A 21,166-nucleotide genomic window follows, 5' to 3' on the forward strand; every position below is an offset into this window, starting at 1 on the left:
CAAGAATATCTCCCAGGATGTTTCTATCCTCAACTCTGGAACCTAAAAACTGTAGCTGATTTGGGAAACAGCTCTTGTAGATGTGGCTAAGTGACAGATCCACAAGTCCACAACTGTCAGTGTCCTAAACTCCATCACACATGTCCCCTAAGACAAACGTGTGCCCCTATGACATGGGCAGAAAGAGACGCAATGTGACCACAGAAGGAGATGTCAGAGTAATGCAACCACAAGCCAAGGACGGCCAGCCAGCAGCCACCAGCTAGCCTAAAAGGTCAGGATTCTCCCCGACAGCATCCCAAGAGAACACAGCCCTGTGTAGCCTCCTTGATGACAGCTTAGTGGTTGCCATTTCAGACTGCTGAGCTCCAGAGCTATAAGGACACATTTATGTTGCTTAATGTCATGAAGTGCTAACAGTGGCCACAAGAAACTAATACAAGGAGCTTAGAAAAACATTTCAAATTTTCATACAATATATTCATTCTAGAAGTGCCTCCTAGGAGACACTCCCAAGTGCATGCATTAGCACATCTGGGTACTCTCCGTCCTTGGGTGGAAACCAGCACTTCAGTTCTGGCTCATTTGAAATGACTTCCAATCAGAGGACTTTCTAGTGAGCCCTACAAGTTTAACTAAGTCATGCTACCACCACTATGCTCAGTGATTTCAACACCGATGTGCCCCATCTTGAACAGGATTGGTCACCAAGTTCCCACATGTTATGCAAGCAGCCAATGTGAGAACGGCACATCACATGTCAGCAGCAAGGAGGCAACCTGTCTCCTGTGAACACTCCTCACTACCTACCAATCACCGCAGGCTTTCCACACTGTTCTTCCCCACCTGGGCCTCGGCTTGATAATGAACCGGTAGATCTCTATCCTTCATGTCACAATGGGTTAGCAGCAATCCTGTCTTTGTCAAAGCCAAACCAAACCTAATGTACTGACAAAGCAGAGAGCCCAATGAGGCCTAGGAAGCTGCCTCCCCAAGAAAAGCCATTTGTTTTAAATACCTACAAACAATCCAGACTTGGCACCACAATTACAAACTGCTGCTTTCCAGGTCTCAAAACCCCATGTTGTGTCCACTAAGACATCCTGTCTCCTCCTGCTCCAGGACTGCTGAGACAAGGTCGGCAAAGACCAAGAACCCACTCATAATCTTCACTCCAATCTTACGCTCTTAACAAAGACCACCTCACATGATCTCTTTCTGATTACAGGAGAAAAGAATTCTTAAGACTTACTGTACCATGATTTCTAAGTTCCCTGTAGTACACTGCAACTTCCTTACAGTCAGGGAGCATCTTACTTAACTTGGCCTTGCCAAAGTCCACACTCAGACTCTTCATGCATACATTCTCGGGGGCACTGAGCTCTCACCTACTATCCTACAACTATGCAAAATCAAAACTATTCATGATTTGTTTTCAAGAGCAGTTAAACTGAAAGGTTAACTTTTTTGAGTCCTGCTCAAGTATGCAAAAATCTAGAAGCCTAGATTCCTGCCTGTGCCTCCCAGTTTATTTCTGACAGGAAATAAACTTACCTTTCTGGGCAAACCATCCTAACACCAAGTAGACACTCAATTTTACAATGATATCTAAAGCTTTTATGCTATTTTTCAGTTTATCAAACAACTTCAAATGCAATCCGTTTTCACCCTCTCTCAGCCTATGAGGTAAAGAAGCACTTTCCTATGAGGCAGATGACACACCATCTAAGGAAGTAGTTCCCACACTACTGACAGCTCCATTGGAGTCACCCTGAGGGGCTTGTTAAAAATTCAGATTCTGAGACAGAACCATCACAGTCTCCTGAGGGCATAGCCTGAGCCTACTTGCTGAACAAGATCCCTAGGCAATCTTGACACAGGGCCAAAGTGGGAATTTATGACAAGAACCCAGAGTCCAAGAGCCTAGGCAATGCTCAGGAAGGTATTCTGGGCTGGCTCCTAGAAGGAGGACCTCCACTACAGAGACCAAATGTGAATCTAAGCACAGACGAGGTTGCGCTAACTCTTCCTGAGGCAAACAGAGAATCAGATTTGGTTAAGTTGTATATTTCTAATTAACTTCAAACATCTTTCATTACATTATCCTTAGCATTTTTACCCACGACTTGCCAAAATAATTTACTTTGTATAAAATACATGACTGATTAAAGTAGGGCAGGTGAAATGGCTCAGCTATTGAGAGCACCTGTTTCAGAGGAGCCAGGTTCAAGTCCCAGAACCCCCATGGGCGCTCACAATCATCCATAATTCCAGTTCCAGGGGATCTAATGCCTTCTTCTGACTTCTACAGGCATCTCTCTCTCTCTCTCTCTCTCTCTCTCTCTCTCTCTCTCTCTCTCTCTCTCACACACACACACACACACACACACACACACACACACACACACAAAACACTGATACACATGAAATCATCTTTTTTAAAAAAGCCCTACCCTCTCAAAATGTTCTGAAAACTACAGAGATACTGGTTGACTAGTTTGACTTCTGTGGCCAAACACTTTACTGCTAAATTTCCCATCCTCTATGCAGGTGCTATGAACATACATCTTAATTCCCATAAAAGAAAATGAAAAGTGCTCATCTACATACAAAGCCTCAGGACAAAGTGGGCCTGCCCAGTCCCTATACAGAGCACCTTCCCCACTAGGATGAGGCAAAACAGAACAGAAAAGGAATGAACGACCCCAGCAGCCCCTTCTGGCTGCGGCATGCCTTCGAACATCTGTCATAGCACGTGGCCCCCGGCCCTATACACTACTGTTAGACGCCAAGTACAACTAACTCCCTCACGAGGGCACCTCGAATGCAGTACCAAAATCTGAGTATGAAGTCTGGACGCCAAAAACTGATCAGAAGATTTTAAGTCAGATGTTTATACACAAGAATACTGACAGACCACGGAGACTTAAAACCACAGTAGGAAGCAGGAACCATTGGACAGTGCTCTTAACTGTCTGCTCCTTCCCTCTGCCCTCAATATTATGCTATAACTAGATTCTGAAATTATAGATATTCTGGCAGTTTTCTTATAGAAGGTTCTGCTGGGCAGTGCTGGTTCGCACCTTCAATCCCAGCACGTGGGAGGCAGAGGCAGTTGAGTGGTTTGAGGCCAGCCTGGTCAACAGAGTGAGTTCCATGACAGTCAGGACTGCATAGAGAAACCCTGTCGTCAGGGGGAAAGTACTCTTGTGCTTCTGCCATGCCTGCCCACCAGCACCCAGCAGACCCCAGGGAGGCATTTCTAGTTGTATTCACTCAAAGCACAGAAATAAGCCACCATGCCAATAGCCATCCATTCCTTCTTTCTACAGGATTGGGGCACTGGGCTGTCTTCCACCCTTTCCTCCACCAACTTGTACTATGAAGGAGCAGACACAGAACTGGTTTACTCCCTGGAAGAGACAGCCATGGCTGAAGGACAACCTGGAAATGAATGTGTCTCTGAGGAGGATCTTCTGTGAAGCAGCGAGTGTCTTGGGTCACTCTTTAGAAATTGGACATGTTTGAGTTTGAGTTTCAATTATAGAGTCAGTCTTAATTTTTTTTTTTTTTTTTGGTTCTTTTTTTCAGAGTTGGGGATCGAACCCAGGGCCTTGCGCTTCCTAGGCAAGCGCTCTACCACTGAGCTAAATCCCCAACCGATAGAGTCAGTCTTAAGACTACCTAGCCCTTCTTTCCCTGTACGAAACACAACCATAAGTTACTGTGGGAATATCTGAGGTATTTTATGGATTGTAGTATGATCTAAGAGTTGGTTTATTTGTCAGAGTACACAGGCCGGCTTTTCTCTCATGATGTGATGCTATGACATGTAAGATGGAGCTGAGGCGCCCATCCAAGTATCCCTCATCACTTCTGTCCCTGTGCTTATGAGTGCTATCAAAGTCAAATATATAACTTCATTGATTTTGAAAATTACATTGATTATATAGTGCTTTCGATGTACTTATAGCTAAGCTGAAATCCTGAACAGGCCAACACAAACTGTCACATTTGTTATGGCAGACAGAGGATACCTGCTGGCTCCAGTCACCCACTACAGCAGCATCCACACCTTCCACAGTCTCGTCCCTAAGACTGACCTGACCCAACACTAGAGAAGATGGGAAGTGATGTGCTTCTGGGAAAGCTCTACCATAGCTGGCAGCTCTAACTGTGTAACCTCTGGAAAGCCATCATTCTGTAAGAAGCCCAACTATCCCAATCTATGAGAAAGTCTAAGACAGTGAGGGCAAAGGCAATGTGGAAGATGATGACAGACACCAGACAAGTAAAGGCTGAGTCAACTTGGACTGGACAGTAAAAACAGATACCATTTGGAAGAGAAATTATCCTGTCTAGACCTGAACACTGAGCGAACAAGCAGTGCTGTTGCTATATGCCACTGCAACTGTGTACAGGAACTCAGCATTTCCTATGCTAACAAACAGGGCAGACTACAGGGAACCTGACTGCAAATGGTTAACAGTGACAACTCTCCCTCTTCTGAAATGTCCTTTTGAACTGAAATGAGGCTGTGAACCCAGCCTTCTCACACCTTCTTCGCATTTCAACAGATATTCACTTGTGCCAAACAGTTAATACTGAAAAAGAAAGGAGTCAAGACCCCAGATTAAAGACAGAGGCAGAGAGAGATACAGCATTCCATACCTCTGTCAGAGGCCATTTTGGAAGCATAGACTATGTCCTCACTGAACCTGCTAGTCCTTTATCTTGGATCACTAAGCCTAAGAACTGTGACTAACTCTGCTCCTTCATCCAGCCCACACCACTTTCATTACAGCGGCACGCATTAAGGCCTCAGTATTGGTGTCTTCTTCAAAATTTATGTGAGAGCTTGACAGTATTAAGAGTGTGGTCCTGGGGTTGGGGATTTAGCTCAGTGGTAGAGCGCTTGCCTAGCAAGCGCAAGGCCCTCGGTTCGGTCCCCAGCTCCGAAAAATAGAAAAAAAGAGAAAAAAAAGAAAAAGAAAAAAGAGTTGGGGATTGTGCTGGAGCAAAGTCTCAGTGATTGAGAGCATTTGTTGGTCCTCCAGAGAACCTGAGTTTGATTTCTGGCACCTACATCAAGTGATCCAGGAGATCCAACGCCCCTTCTAGAATCTGAGGGTATTTGCACTCACACATGCACACACAAGTACACACATAATTTGGCCTTTTTTTTTTTTTTTTAACATTAAAGGAAACAGATGAGGCTTGTTGGAAAGTGGCAAGATGTTTGGGTCTAAATAGCCTGCCTGCCCTGCCATTTGAGACAAGAGGCGAGCAAACATTCCAGGAAAGAGAGCAAACCTTCAGCTGCACTGACCATGCTGGTGACTCGCTCCCCAGCGTCTGACTCAATGACCATGCAAAGCACAGTGTTAACACCTCAAGCAGCACACACGGACTGAGAAAGGCCCCAAACACCATCACAACTTTATAAATGTGTGCAATAAAATGAAAACAAAGATAGAAAGGAGGGAAACAGCAGGAAAGGAATGTGCTTCCCACCTGCCCAGTCACAGAAACTAAAGATGACACTGTCTAAGTGAGTAACTAAGGCAGCTTTCCCTCACACCCACTCCGTCAAGGTTGAAATAGAAGCGTTTCAATGCTGCCTCCAATGGAACATGGTTTTCTGCTTTAACCCCAACCTGAGCCAGCTAAAATTAAGCCTAAAAGAGGCACACAGACACTTGTTAAGTCTAACCTTCACAGCAACAGCTATGCAACCTTGGCGATTTGCTCAGCGGCATTTATGAGGTGAATAGTGGCCGGCAGAGCTGCACTGCAGTTAAATGAGATAATACAGCACATGGAGATGATAATGACAACACAAAGTCTGAGTGCCTTGTGTGAGACAATGGAGGGAGTACTGCTTGCTGAATGCTATAAGCATCTGCTACGTGCCAGTTCTATGCTCCACAGACAATCTAAAAGCACAGACAACATACTCAAGGGAAAGCTAAGACTAAAAGAACAGAAAAGGCTAGCACACAAGAAAATTAAACTAGTCAGAATAGCTATGGACTAAAAGCAGTAAAGTAGGAACAGAAAATAACCTAGAAAGGCAAGCTAGAATCAGTTACAAACAGAATCTGAATATTTTAAAAATAAAAGTGTTTTTCATTCCATGCAGTACGAGCCATGAAACCCTATAAACTGTAGGAAACAAGAATGCACCCCACACACTTGGGGTGGGAACACAAGGGGACAGTACAAAACAAAACAAGCACACTGAGTTCGGCCTGCTCACCAACCTGCAACAGAGCGATCACAAGGAGAATCCACTTAAGGGACTTTTTAAAATACTACAAGAAGGCAGTGACCACAGACAAGAGGATGAAAAGGCTAGCCGGTGTTGTAAGATGCTAGCATCTTGCCTTAGAGGGACTGACTTCTCTAGAACCCAGAACATACAGTAGCAGTAAGTATTCTCTCAAAGAAATGATGCATTAACACAGCCTTACAACTAATCAGTCAACAACATTTAAAGAAGTCAGAATCCTATACACCGGTACTTAAGTCTTGAAAGTACACACCTCCACAGTTTGGTCTAACAAAAGACAGAAACATAAAATTGTGACTCTTTTAAGAACTGGAAAAAAAGATGGGACTCACAAATGAACACATCTACAAATGTCAGGAACTAAGTATGAAGTAACGACAAGGAAACAGGAAGATGTCATCAACAGTGAGCCAGACAGGACTCCGCATCGCACCAAGGCCTGAGGAGGCCTCTCACTCACAAGGACGCAGAGCTGCAAGGCAGCACCTTAGACTGGAAGCTCAAGGGCAGAGTCACGTATGGATGCAGCTGGAGAAGACAGGACCAGGACTCAAAGCCAAGACTGATGGCCAGAAGCACAGACACCCTTTTTGTCACCTCTCCACACTGTTGATGAGACCACACTGATTCCCATGACCCTCTCTCTGAGAATGTGAACTGGACCAGGGGCCTGATTTTACCTAAGAAAATATAGCAAACGTAATACATTTCCAAGGTTTTAAGATATGACTGCTAACTGCCTGTAAAGTGAGGAGGCTTCTCCTCTAGCCTTGATAAGAGTAAATAGCTAAGTTGGAAAGAAGTATATGGTAAGATTTTAAGACAGACACTTGTCAAATGGCAAAAAGAAAGTAAAGTTGCCAATCTTCCTACTGCCAGCAACAGCATACTTTAGACGAGGTCTTCCCCAATCAAACCTAGTCCACCTTTTTAAGACTCTCAACTAAAATGCACCCAGGAACCTGACTCAGAAGTTGAGATAACGACTCCCCATTTTACCCTGACCCTGCTCCCCTGTAAGGGTGCTGTTACAGCAGCAAAAGGAAACTACTGTTTGCTGCATGTTAAGGTTGGTTCCTTCTGCCATCCCTTCCACTGCAAATCAAGAAAAACTACTAACTTCAGGTTGTAGCCACAATTACTTTTTTTAAAAACAGGATTTCACACTGTATCCCTGGCTATCCTCAACCTCCCCACCTACCACAGAATTGTCTGACTTAGCATAGTCAGCACAGGTTTAGCTAGGACTAGCTCTGGCTTTCACTAGCCTTAAAGTAAGTCACTAACAGAAAACCTGTACAGGGGCAAAGTCAGGTACAAAGGCAGTCAGGCCAGCCAAATTCCAACCATAGACCCTGTTTAATGAAGAAAACACCAAGACACGACAACTGTCCTTTGTCCTGACACCAATGAAAACAGAGTTAAACACTACAGCTGGAGTCCCTCACTGCTGCCTCTGGGGTAGATGCACTGCCACTAAACACAACTCTACAATGTGCCTGACTCCCAAGGCAGCCAGCACAGGCAGGATGGGGACCAACCGCCATCCCCATCCTGATCCCCACCTTACCAGAGATTAAGTAAGTATAAAGCGTTACCATCAACGCTAAGCCAAAGAACTAATACAAAAACTGTTTGTACAGCATGTAACCCATTTTTTTTTTTTTTTAACATTTCTTTCCAGTGAGCTCCCATGGGGCAGGGACCAGTTACATCAATCTGATCCATGGCTATGTCACAAGAAGCCAGCAAGGGGCCAGGCACAAGGAGGAAGGACATCTTCAACAAGTTACCCAAATATTTGCTTTTCCAAATATTGACTATGAAACTTCATCACTAAGAAAAGTCATGAAATTGCACTAAGAATAAAAAACAGAGAACTGTTGCAGCCAGGCAGCAGTGGTCGTGAACAACTTTAATCCCAGCCAGCACTTGGGAGGCAGAGGCAGGCTGGTCTCCCTGAGTTTGAGGATAGCATGGTCTACAGAGCTAGCTCCAGGATGGCCAAGATCATACAAAGAAATCTTGTCCCGAAAAAACAAAATACAAAAAAGAAATTGTTGCACCTGGCAAAACTGCCAGCTTCACTAGTTTCCAACCATGGTTACAAGATTCACTTTTTGAAAACCTCTTCACCCAATAAACTTTGCCTCACTCTTGTTCTGCCATCCAAACAACCGAAAGTGGAAATCCCAGCCAAAAGGATCCATCCATACTCCTGTCTTCATTCTTTGTCATTTCCAAAGCTAGACTTATTTTAAAAGTGCATATAAGACCTACTACAAAGCCGATCTAAGTTCTGGCTGAATGAATGTCACTGTTGGCTAGGAGTAAGGAATGAGGACTTCACCATCCAAGCTGATTTCTCTCAGATTTTTTTTTTCCCGGAGCTGGGGACCGAACCCAGGGCCTTTCTAGCAAGCGCTCTACAAGCGCTCTACCACTGAGCTAAATCCCCAACCCCTCCTCTCAGATTTTAAGCTGCCCTAGGAGGACAGGCAGTGAGTGCAGCTCTGGAGCACACACACACACACACACACACACACACGGCAGAAATGAAGTCTGATGCCAGCCTGGGTAGTTTGGTAAGATCCTGTCTCGGTCAACCAATAAATCCGCTCCAAACGTCCACTAATAGCTGTATGGACTCCAGTAAACTGAAATAGGCTATTCCTTTACTACAGAGGGCTCCATCTTTCCACTTCCCACATTCAGTAGTGTCCCAACAGTAGGCATTTATAAGCATTAATCTACAAATAAGTAATTTTCTTCCTCCTATGCAAAGCACTTAAAGTTCTCCAATCTTTTTGGTGGCTTTTGGGTTTTGGTTTGGTTTGGTTTGGTTTGGTTTTGGTTTTTTGAGACAGGGTTTCTCTGTGTAGTCCTGACTGTCCTGGAACTCACTATGTGGACCAGACTGACCTCAAACTCAGACATATGCTTGTCTCTGCCTCTCTGCCTCTCTGCCTCTCCTCTGCCTCTCCACTTCTGCCGGGATTGAAAGCGCACACCACCACTGCCCGGTGCTTTTGGTTTAAGGAGGGTCTCACTCTGTAGCCCAGAACTCACTATGAAGCTTCAACTCACTACACCCCTGCCTCAGAACTGGGCTGAGTGTGCCGGCACATCGGATTCCAGTTTTATCTATCTCTACCAAGTTTTGCCTCTGCCCTTTGCTAGGCTTCCAAATTCCCTGCCCTACTCTTTATTCCACATGCAAATGTCCTTGGGACTAATTAAATAAAAAAGTTACAACGTACTGATTCATTCAACAAACATTTATTTCATGCTTATACTGTACTAGGTACCTGGAATGCCTATGGTTGCAAAATTTCAAAGGTAAAAAAATAATAATAATCAGCTGATTTCTACAGAGAATACTAAAAAAGTTCTAACTAATCAGCGAACTCTGCATGGGGAAAGGGACTGTCCCAAAAGAGAAAGTGGGTGGATCTTGAGAAAAGTTTCTGGAGGCTGACCTCTGGCTTCCACAAGCTCAGTACCACAACCTCTGTCCAGAAGTTTTCTTTTGTTTTTTAATGACAGAGAAGTGTTGCTTCTCAAGACAACCAAATCCCTCTCCGCTGCTGCCCTTTCAAACTGAACTTCTATTCCCTAACCATCTCCTTCACAGCCTTCATCCTTTACAGGGCTCTATCTCTTACATACAAGCCTTCGCCAAGCTGCCTGCCATGAGTTCTAAACCCTCTCCCTCTCTCCCCTGATGCTGCTGAGCACCACTGAGCACACTGAGCACCACTGAGCACCACTGTGCACCACTGAGCACACTGAGCACCACTGAGCACACTGAGCACCACTGAGCACCACTGAGCACACTGAGCACACTGAGCACCACTGAGCACCACTGAGCACACTGAGCACCACTGTGCACCACTGAGCACCACTGAGCACACTGAGCACCACTGTGCACCACTGAGCACACTGAGCACACTGAGCACACTGAGCACACTGAGCACCACTGAGCACCACTGAGCACACTGAGCACACTGAGCACCACTGAGCACACTGAGCACCACTGTGCACCACTGAGCACACTGAGCACCACTGAGCACCACTGTGCACCACTGTGCACCACTGAGCACCACTGAGCACCACTGAGCACACTGAGCACCACTGAGCACACTGAGCACCACTGAGCACACTGAGCACCACTGTGCACCACTGTGCACCACTGAGCACACTGAGCACCACTGAGCACCACTGAGCACACTGGCCGGCCTCCAGGGGCTCACCCGACTCACCAACTTTCTCAACTATGCCATGAGATTCGGTAAGACAATGGACAAAACTGGAGTATACCCAATGAGATCCTTTTCATTTTCTTATATTTATGCTGTTTTGAAGAACTTTCAGAATCTTTTCTATCACAAAAGGAATTGTCCATCAATAAGGAATGTGTGTGATATAAAGATACAAAAAAAAAAAAAAAACCACTGTAATGACAATTTTTAAGAAAAAATTATCAAATCACAACAAGGTTCTCAGCAGACAGTATTTGTCTCAGGGACTAGAGTCCTATTTATATCTAAATATAGTTTAGCTCAAAATTACCTATCGAAAGGACTCTAAGATATTTTTTGACCTTCAAAGATATTTTTACAATCATGAAATCGAAGATCCTATGTCCCTTTAAATGAGAACTTAATGTATGGCTTTTGTAGACTATACTCTTAATTCTACTCTGCAAACTATAAAATATTTTCCACTAGAACATTTCTTAATGGCAAAGGCAACAGTGGCCCTTGTCTTAGAGTTGATTTCCAGGCTCCAGTTAGATATTTGGCACTCTTTGGTGCTAAGTAAACAGTTCTAATAAGCATGGTGGTGCACATCTTTAAACCCAGCACTCAAGAGGCAGAAGTAGGCAACTCTGAGTGAGTTCAAGGTCAGCCTGGTCTACACAGTGAGTTCCAAGCCAGCCGTGTATGTGTGTGCATGTACATATGTATATGTCTGTATTCATACACACACACACACACACACACACACACGTGTAGTGAGATCCTGCCTAATTAATCAGTAGTTCTATCAGTCTTCTAATTAAGACACACGTACAAATCAATGCGACACGAGATTTCCACGAGAACACTAAGAACCCGATGTGACTGCCCTCGCACACCCCGCCACTCTGCATCTCCAACTGTAAAGTAGGAAACGACTTTTCCTTTCCAGAGTCAGTTTCAATGGGTGATGGTAGTGCATGCCTTTAGTGCCAGCACTCGGGAAGCAGAGGCAGGAGGATCTCTGTGAGTTCGAGGCCAGTCTGACTGAGATCACGGACAACCAAAGCTACACAGAGAAACCCTGTCTTGGAAACAACACCCCCCCCCCAAAGTCACAGTTTCAAAATCTCCTTTTTTCCCTCCACCCCACTTTCTCATCCTTGGTGATGCTGCAAACTGCTCCCCCCACCATAATAGAAGTCACAAAGTACTCTACTAGTTCTATCTTCGGTTCCTTCCAGTAGGAAGGAGTCTCAACTGTCACACTCCTGTGAGCTAAGCAACCCTCCCACAGCACCCTCCAGTAGCCTGGTTTAATCCCCTGCTCTCCACCCACAGAACCCCAGCCACACTGCTCTGCGAATCCAGAAATGCATTTTGCTGTCTACTAAACACGTAACTGAGACCTTCTCCTGCCTGATGTCTTCTTACCTTGTCCTTTGCAGCCTCTCACACTTTCCACCAGCCTGCCAAGTCCTCCTCACTGCGCCAGCCACAACTCTCATTCCTTCAGTCCAGCTCTCTCCTCCCCTTCAGGTGTGTTGGGCTTCCCTTGCCTCTTTCTCCAAGGCCATACCACAACTGATCAAGGGAACACGGCCTTATCTGATCAACAGAACTTCACTCAAGCTTCCCAACTATCTCACCTCCCTGTGCTCCACTCCCACAAGTTCTCCACACGGCCATGCCTCTCAAATCACAGGCTTGCCTGTGCTCACTTTTCCTTCAATACACCTCTAAGTGGCCTTGCCTGCATCCAGCTTTCCTTGAACACATCTCTGAAAGCAGTCAGATTCCCTTCCCCTTTACAATCAACAGAGACCACCACTCACATCTCATACAGAAAACTTGTTTTCTCAACTGAGAAGGAAGACCCTGTAGACTCTTACAATTTATCAAAGCATTAAATTATTCAACAGAAAATTTCTGGTAAACCAGAAAATAATCAACTCCGTCTTTAACCAAGTATCTAACAAAGAATGATTACTCTGTCATTTAAAACATAGGCCCTAAACCAGGATGGGGTCCTTGCCTGTAGTTCCCAGCATTCAGGAGGCTGAGGCCAGGGGATATCAGTACACTGGGCTGGGATCCTAATGGGGGAGAAGGGAGTACAATTCAAGATTCAAATTCAGTCTTCAGTTGTAATTAAACAAAAGCAAATCCAAACAAAATGTCAAATATGTAAAACTTAAGATTTGGAAAAAACGGGGGTTGGGGATTTAGCTCAGTGGTAGAGCACTTGCCTAGCAAGCACAAGGCCCTGGGTTCAGTCCCCAGCTCCGGGGGAAAAAAAAAAAAAGATTTGGAAAAACACAAAGCCGGGAGTGGTGACACAGGCCTTTAATCCCAGCACTTGGAGGCAGAGGCAGGCAGATCTCTGATTTTGAAGCCAGCCTGGTCTTAGAATGAGTTCCAGGACAGCCAAGACCAAAGGTTGTTACAGAGAAACCCTGCCTCAAAAACAAAAAACAAAAAAATTTAAATTAAAATTAAAAAAAGGAAAATGCACTCTTCAGACCCTGATTGTAAACACATAAACTGGTGTTATATTTTAAAAGACAATTTGGCAATATATATTCAAATGTGCCTGGTACACAGTCTTCCTTATGAACAGGTATCGCACAGCAAATGCTCAGAGCACAAGTTCATGTGCCAGTGTACATAAGAGCAGCACTGTTAATAGAGCTACATGTGAAAACAATTTTAATATCCTTCATGAGAACTAAATACACCAGAGAATGGGTATAAAACGAAATAGTTCCCAAGTATGGCGCAAAGTGGGCAGGCATGACGACACATGCCTACAGCAATACTTTAGGGGCTGAGGCCGGAGGATAAGGAGTTCAAGGTAGCCTGAACCACATGAGATCCCATCAAGATACTGTTCCTCCAGAGGAATCCAGTTCAGTTCCCAGCTCCATCTGAGGTGTTCATAACTGCCCATAAGCTCTAGGGGATCAAACACACTCTTCTGGCACTTACACAAATGTGACATACACTCATACAGACACACAAATAGTCTTTAATATTGTAAAGAAGGTGGCAGGTGGCACACATGTTAATCCTAATACCCCAAGGCAGAGGTGTGCAGATCTCAGTGAGTTCAAGGCCAGACTGGTCTACACGGCAAGTCCCAGGCTAGCCAGACATATACAGCTAGGCCTTTTCATAGAAACAACAAACAAAAACTGAAAAAAAGAAAACACACACACACACACACACACACACACACGTGTCAGGTATGGTAGCTCAGTCCTATAACATCAGCACCTGAGAGAATGCAGGAGGACTGCTGTGAGTTTGAAGCCAGTGTGAGCTGCATAGTGAATTCCAGACTAGTGAAGACTACAGAGAGAGACAGTCACCAAAATAAATAAATAAATAAATAAATAAATAAATAAATAAATAAATAAATAAAGCCAGGCCAGGTGACACAGGCCTGTAACCCCTGCTATTCCAGAGGCTGAAGCAGGCAAGTCTGAGCTCAAGGCCTGCCTGGAACACGGAGTGAAGCCAAGGCTAGTAACGAGACACTAGTAAGTCCTGGCCTCCAAGTAAAAGAAAGGACGGGACCATGTAGCACAGGGGTGCAGCAGTGGCCTACAGCAGGCAATACCCTTGGTTCAGGGTTCAGTTACACTCAAGCGCACGTACAATACACACATACATACACCATACACAGAGAGAGACACACAGATACACAGACACATACGCAGAAAGACTAACCTGTCGGCTGGTGAGTATGGAGTTTAAGTCAAAAAGCTGTTATGTTTAGTTTATCTTTGACTCTTAAATGCATAGCTATTGCATGCACACACAGATATATGCAACTATAAACCTTAGAAACAAGACTAGGGATGCTGCCAAGTGTGCACAATACCCTGTCTCATTCCCCATCGGAGGGGCGTATCTAGCACGCTTCTACAGCACAGCACATAGTAAATGCAATGCAGGTCTAACTGTGCATGCGTGCTCACAGACTCGTCTGGTAGGAAGCCTGTGAGTAGTTACCACCTATGGCCCAGGAGAATGGGGATGTGACACCATTCCATAGCAGTTCACCTTTTATATATCCCTTGTGGATCTTTAAAGACTAGAACTGCCTCTGTGATCAGAACTACATCAAATGTTTGCTATATTGCTAAGATAGAAACCCCCCATGCTAGAAAGATACTAGAGAAACAGGGATACTCTCTCTCTCTGTCTGGTACATGGAAGGACCTCCAAGAGTGTTGCCACACTCCAGCAACCAGAAGACGACAATCGTAACCCCAGAGAAGCCTCTCCTAACCGTACCCATGACAGTCCACCCCACCAAGTGAAGCTGTCAGACACCATGTCTCCTCAGGAAAAAGTCCATGTGACAGACTCTTCCCTCCATCTCAGCAGTCTCCTGTTAGTCCGGCTGCTGACCTCTGACTCCCAAGTGACACCCAGGTGAATGATAAAATAGCATCACCCTGATAATAGGAAAGGCTACTCCTCGGCCTGTTTCCACTTTAAATTAGAGGAGCTAACAGAGTGAGTTCCAACCAGTGAAAGCCGTAAGCAACCAGGTAAGAAGCAAAGTCGTAATACTGGGACACAAGCTTTGTGTCCATCTAATCATGCCAAGGTTCACCATCCATCCACCACCCAGTGCCACCCACCAGAGTCCTGCAACCAAACAGACCTTATAAACACCTCAATTCTTACCTTTAAATGTTTCTCTGACTAACATGGACTATTTTTCTGTGGGGCTAAAAGGAAATTAATCATAGCAAGCCTTCCCTAGGAATGAACTCCCTGTGTGAAGAAAGTGCGCTGTGTCTGACAGGGACCCTGTAATTGTGGGTGCACCATAAACCCTTGCCTCTATTCCAACTACAAAGAACACGCCAGGAGTTGGGAGAGCACCAGTCAGAGCAGCCCATCCAAGTACAGTTCAGACACCCAGTTTCTCTGCACTCCTCCTCTGGTAAGGCGGGATAAATCAAGTCCCTCAGAGCTTTTCACACATGACTGTGCTGTATCAGGATGGCCTGGAGTCCAAAGCTCATTCCAGAAGTCATCCCAAAACTATACAAAAATGTCTGACCTTGGGAATCCCAAAACCTGACAAGTTCTCCAGAAGAGAGCAGGTCAGTCTGCCCCAGTCCCATGAGATCTACTAACTGCTAAAAAGAAGGCTGGGTCCCCCAGCCATGACTCCAGGAGGAGGCGTCATGTAATGACTATCTCTCCTAGGTCACTGTGCTACCGTCCTCCCAGCACTGGACACTGAGAGAGCGCCAAGACCCAAGTTTCACTCTACCATCAGTGTAAGCCTAGGACTACCTGCTGTGGTCACGAGCAGGTTAAATCCAAAAGTTCACATTCTACTATTTACATGATATACTACAACTATAAAAATTCGTTTCTGTCAGAAAACAGTATATTATTAGCCCCCAAATATCTTCACTACAAAAGAATTTTAAAAAAGTACTAGTTCATTCTTCTCACCAGACTACAGATATAGATACAGTACAGATCCAACAATGTGCCTGAGCGTTCTGAGTTTGCAAGCTATAGCACAAAAGCTTAATGACCAGTAACTGAACAGTGACTGTTCAATAAACAGCCTTATTTCCAGGTATTTCTTCCAAAATATTTAGAAGTGAACAAGCAATATTTAAATTTCCTTCATTCTGTCTATAAAAGCAAATTCTCAGCCAAAAAACAGCCACCTCCCAAAAACCACAAATCCCAGCCTCCTGAGCAGCTAAGTATGGCCACATGACTAAATCTGAGTAACAGTGCATGGGGGAAAGACCCTGCTGTCTAATGGACAGTGTAGTGGAGAGGAGGAGACAGACATTAAAGGAGTGAGTGCATATAAATCAGCCATGACTCATTCTACAGCTATCAGCAATGAAGGCTGTGAAAAGAAAGGACAAGTCTTCCTTGGCTCTAGTGGGGGAGGCTACACTTGCCTCCTGTGTGTAAAGTCAGACTTAACTTTCAGCACAGCTAAGGGGAGGGGGATAGGGTGGGGACAGTAAAGGCATCCTGGGGCAGTGATGCAGAGAAAGAAAAGAGTGAGTATGTCTGAAAAAGATCTGAGAAGGAAACAGGGAAGCAGAAGAGAAGTATGCATGAGGCCATCTGCACAAGAACATGACAGCTGCCAACTTCCTGTCATAGGGGAGGACACCATGCTAAGACGTGGGTCCTGACCTGGAGCCTCAAGTACTCCTCTGAACCAGGTATCATCAAGCTCTGGGAGAGATGCCAGGGTCAGCAGCCTACCCAGACACACCCAAGACACAGCCTTAGCCATAGATCCCATTAAATATTTCTGAACAGAAATCAACTGATTGCTGACATTGTTTTGGTTTTTAAAGTTTAAAAAGAGAAACAGAGAAGGAACAAAAGAAAAAGTTAGAGGTTGTTTGACTATGAAGATGTGGTTTAAAGAGTTGATGCCTTCTAAAAGCTGGGTTCATACCATGTCAAACCTTCACAGCAGGCTCCCACAACTATGAGATTTCAACTTTGTATGGTAAAGTAACTTGAGACATGACTTTTACATGACTACTGTATACTACACACACACACACACACACACACACGGATCCCTTAGTCAAAAAGTATTCCTTGTGAAAATTTAGCTGATTAACAATAACAACATACATAAAAGTCATCCTTGAGAAAAGTAGCATCTATTCAGAACTGGCTTCCAAGAACCCAACGTGGCCCCTTGTCAGCACGCGTTTGCATTGGTAGAAGCACAGTTTAGATGTCCAACATACGTTTTCATTCTCAACCAAGAAATGTAACTCGTTATAGAATTCTCAAAGGAGAATTCAAAGCCAAAATATAACTTTAAAAAGCATAGCTGTTTAATACAATGTACTTCCAAGTCATTTTGTTTTTATATACCAAAATGAAACTAAAATTTAAAAACTAACACTTGCCTGCATTATCTAATATGAACCTTTATTTTAGTTATGTAAAACCTGCATTAAATTCTCACATACCCAACAAGAGACTTTACACTCCAGCTTAACATTATGAAGTTGACATGAGGCATAAGTTCAAAAGATTCCTTCATTTAGGGACAACTTTAGGTAACAAAATAATAATTTTTTCCAAGTAGTTAAATACCAATTTTAACCCCCATATTTTGTAATCCCAACCTGTGCGAGCATTAGGTTATGAATTACCACAGACTGTCTTGCCATCAAACATGGCAGTGGATAGGATAGGAGGACAGGATAGCACAGGGTCCCAGCCTTCAGAAGGCACACCACTCCATACACACCACTCCATACACTAACTACTACTCTGGTCCTACGGCTGACAGGTAAACTGTGAAACCACAAGTGATCCTGTCTGTTATGTCCAAGCAAGAAATCCGTTGCTAAGATGAAAGCAGGCAAGTACAAGTGGAGAAGGCCACCAAAGCACTCAACACAAGGCAGAGTATCTGGGCCAAGTTACTGTCTAGAAATGCCACAGGATTATTCACACTAATATCTGCAAGTGCAGAGCCAAGTTCTTGACAGACTCTGGAAACTCATGGTGTTTGCTGGGTTTGAGGGCTAAGCTCCTTCTTGAGAGGTAGAAAAGAAGTTGCTGGGAAGAGGGCAGGGGCTGGCAGGTGTGAACAAGAGGCAAATGACAAATTAACATACACATCACAAGTAGCAAGAGATTCACAAATTAAGCACTCCCTCTATGAGTCTTATTATGCATAATGTCCTGCAGTACAAAATAGTTCTTGGTCATCCAAAATTCTACACAGAAATTTCTTTCTGGAACAGACATTTGCCAACCACACACTCCTTAACATCTCTGTGCTATTAAACATGGTGTAAAGTAATACCCAAAGTAAACACACACAGTGCTGTTTTCCTTGACAGTTACATAACACCCATGACAAAGTTCATGCCATGTCTCTAACAAGGAATCTTAGCTTTACCCTCAGTCACTGCACTGCACAAACTTACACGCTCACCACTGTCACTCCCATCTGTGAGTCACAAGCATCAGAATCCAGCCATAAAGAAAACTCAGTGACAGAGCACAACTCTCAAGGGGTTTCTCTAGCCAAGGGTCTTTCTGACTATCATGTTCTCTTGAATGTTATTTTTTTTTTAACCATAGCACACAGCAATGGCTGAGGTTAAATTTTTAACAGATCACACACCACTGTCTTCAAGAAGCTCCACTGGATCCTTCAGTTAATTTCCTATCCTTACAAATAATTATCATCACTTCAGTTCTATTCCTTCAAAGACAACAATTTCTTCAACATCCACAAGGCATACAAAATATGTGTCCTTGTCTCACAGACACAGGGGCAACCCTTCTAGAATTTCTGAGCTTATGCCTCTCTGAGGTTAAATAGGAACTTTCTGTGGCCATTTTTACAAGAACTTGGTGTAGATGCTGACAGAGGTCTTAAGTCTAACTGTTTGAACAGTACCACAGACACCACCATCAGGCCAGGGCAGAGGCTCCAAAGGGCAGGGTTCTTCTGTAAGACATGTACTCTGAAAATTCACATAACCAAATAAACCTTAGCCATTATTCCTCTGAAACCTTGACAAGTGAAATTTGAGCTCCATTTACAGTCTATCTAAATATGTAATTCTTTAAGACAATTAAAAAGAAATTTAACAAAAAGTAAGGTAATTCCACTGCATTATTAACATCAGTACCTAATAGTTATTCTTAATATGCAAAGTACAAAGTATCAAGAGAAATGTAAGTCTTTAAAGACAAAAAATTACTTCACACCAAACTTTATGACTTATCAATATGCAAAAAGAACTCTATACTATAACAGTTCAACGCAAAGAACAAAATGCACCAATGGTTTCAATTATTCCATTCAAAAGCAGACTAGTTTGCTTGGGGTGTGGGGGTGGGGGGCGTTGTGTGTGACAAGTTTCATTACAAGGGCTCATCTAAACTGTACTTCTGCAAACCCTAAATTAACTCCACCAAAACCTGTACCCAAACAGTCTCTAGGTTATAGCCCTGAGTCATCACACAGTACTTAATAATAAGTTAGGGGGTGATGATCAGAAACTGAGGCTAACAACTGACATAGGCCTCCTGGAGTCCTGGCTGTATGACCTTGGACTAGTCACTGCCCACCTCTAGGCTCAGTCTACTCATCTGTAAAATGGGTAACATTTCCTACTGGAAGGTTATATGAGGGAATATATAAAACTGTAGTTTAAAAGGCCTGGCACTAATCTACGAGTGTGAAAACAGTTACAAGGTATATTTTCTGGGGATTTGGCAGAACTCAAGAAGCAGATGATGCTGCACCTCGACGACAGGAGTCACATAATCTAGGGCTAGGCAAAGACAAGTCATTGGAGTCACTGACTCACGAATTTTGCCATTTTTAACTATTTCGGGGTAGGGAGGGGCCTCTAGCTAACTGCTGATATTCAGCAGCTCTGGGGCCTCTGGAGCCTGAGTGGGTCTGCGCCTATAAATAGATGTTGAAGTTTTGTAGCGATACACAGGTCTCCATTCTAATTCCTGTCTTCTCCCGCTGCTAAGCAGGTCACCCCGGCCCCTCCGAGGGTGCCCTGGGTCGCCCGTGCTGGCCGCCCGACTTCCAAGCACACCGGATCCCCAGGCCCGGGCGCGGGCCCACTGGGCCTCGCAGACAGCAGGCTGCCGACCTTCGCCGGCCGGGCCCAGCCGGGCCCTGCGTCCTCGCCTCCCAGCCGCCAGCCCCATTTTCTGAACCCGTGCATTGTCCTTGCCCAGAACCCCGGCGCTCCGCACGCCGGTGGGGACCGAGAGGAGGGACGAGGGAGGAGCTGGGGGCAGAGGATGAGGAGGAAGAGGAGGAGGAGGAGAAGGAGGAGGACAGCCTCCTCCCCTGCGCCCGGGCGGCCAGTGGAGGTCTGGCGCCGGCCCGGCCCGAGGCAGCGGGTCCCACCCGCCGCAACTTTCCTCGGGGACGCGGCCTTCCTCCCCGGGCCCCGGGCCGCCCGCCCGCCCGCTCCTAAGATGGCAGGTCCCTCCCTCCCTCCGCTAGAGGCCTGGCGAGCCCGGCTCGCAGGCCCCGGGAAGCCGCGCGCAGGGCCGCGCCGCGCCGGGCGGGGCGGACACTCACCGGGACGATGGCGGGGCGCTCGCGCCGCTCCCTCCGGTGAGTCTCAGCCTCGAGCCCCGCGCCGCGCTCCCTGCCGCGGCCTCCTGCAGCCAGCGCCGCCCCGGCCTGCCTCTCTCCGCCCCGGCGTCCTGGCTCCGCGCCGCAGCCGCGCTGGCTCAGGGTCCGTCGGGCTGGCGGGCTGGCGGCGCCGCGGCCGGGGGGAGGCGACAGCCCCTCCCGGCAAATACCGCAGTCCCTGGCCCCCTGAGTGCCGGCGGCGGGCCCGGCCCGGCCTGGTGCGGAGGGCGGCGTCGGCGGCGAGGCCGGGCGCCGAGCGGCGGCCGCTGCCGGCCGCTTCTTCCCGACGAGGATTTTGTAAATCTCACAAAATGGCGCGCGCTCCGAAGCTGCGCAGCGAGCAGCGCCGGGGCCCGAGCGGCGGCGGCGGCGGCGGCGGCGGCTCCGCCAGGAGAGCCCGGACCGCCCGCCCCCGATCCCGCACAGACACTCGCGCACACTCACCGCGCGCACACTCGCCCT

General features: G+C 45.8%; 1 protein-coding gene across 3 annotated transcripts in view; it reads right to left on the reverse strand.

The window, feature by feature from the left end:
• Window positions 1–20,813, reverse strand: part of Dyrk1a (dual specificity tyrosine phosphorylation regulated kinase 1A) — a 119,271-nt gene extending 98,458 nt beyond the window's left edge. For 2 of the 3 annotated variants that reach the window (XM_032900382.1, XM_032900378.1), the window contains exon 1: window positions 20,648–20,813. The gene's annotated coding sequence lies outside the window, so the exon portion shown is untranslated. The remainder of the gene's footprint in view (window positions 1–20,647) is intronic. The other variant, XM_032900381.1, reaches the window with a different exon arrangement.
• Between the last annotated feature and the right edge of the window lie 353 nt (window positions 20,814–21,166).

Source organism: Rattus rattus, chromosome 4, assembly GCF_011064425.1.
Source record: "Rattus rattus isolate New Zealand chromosome 4, Rrattus_CSIRO_v1, whole genome shotgun sequence".
Lineage (NCBI taxonomy): Eukaryota > Metazoa > Chordata > Mammalia > Rodentia > Muridae > Rattus > Rattus rattus.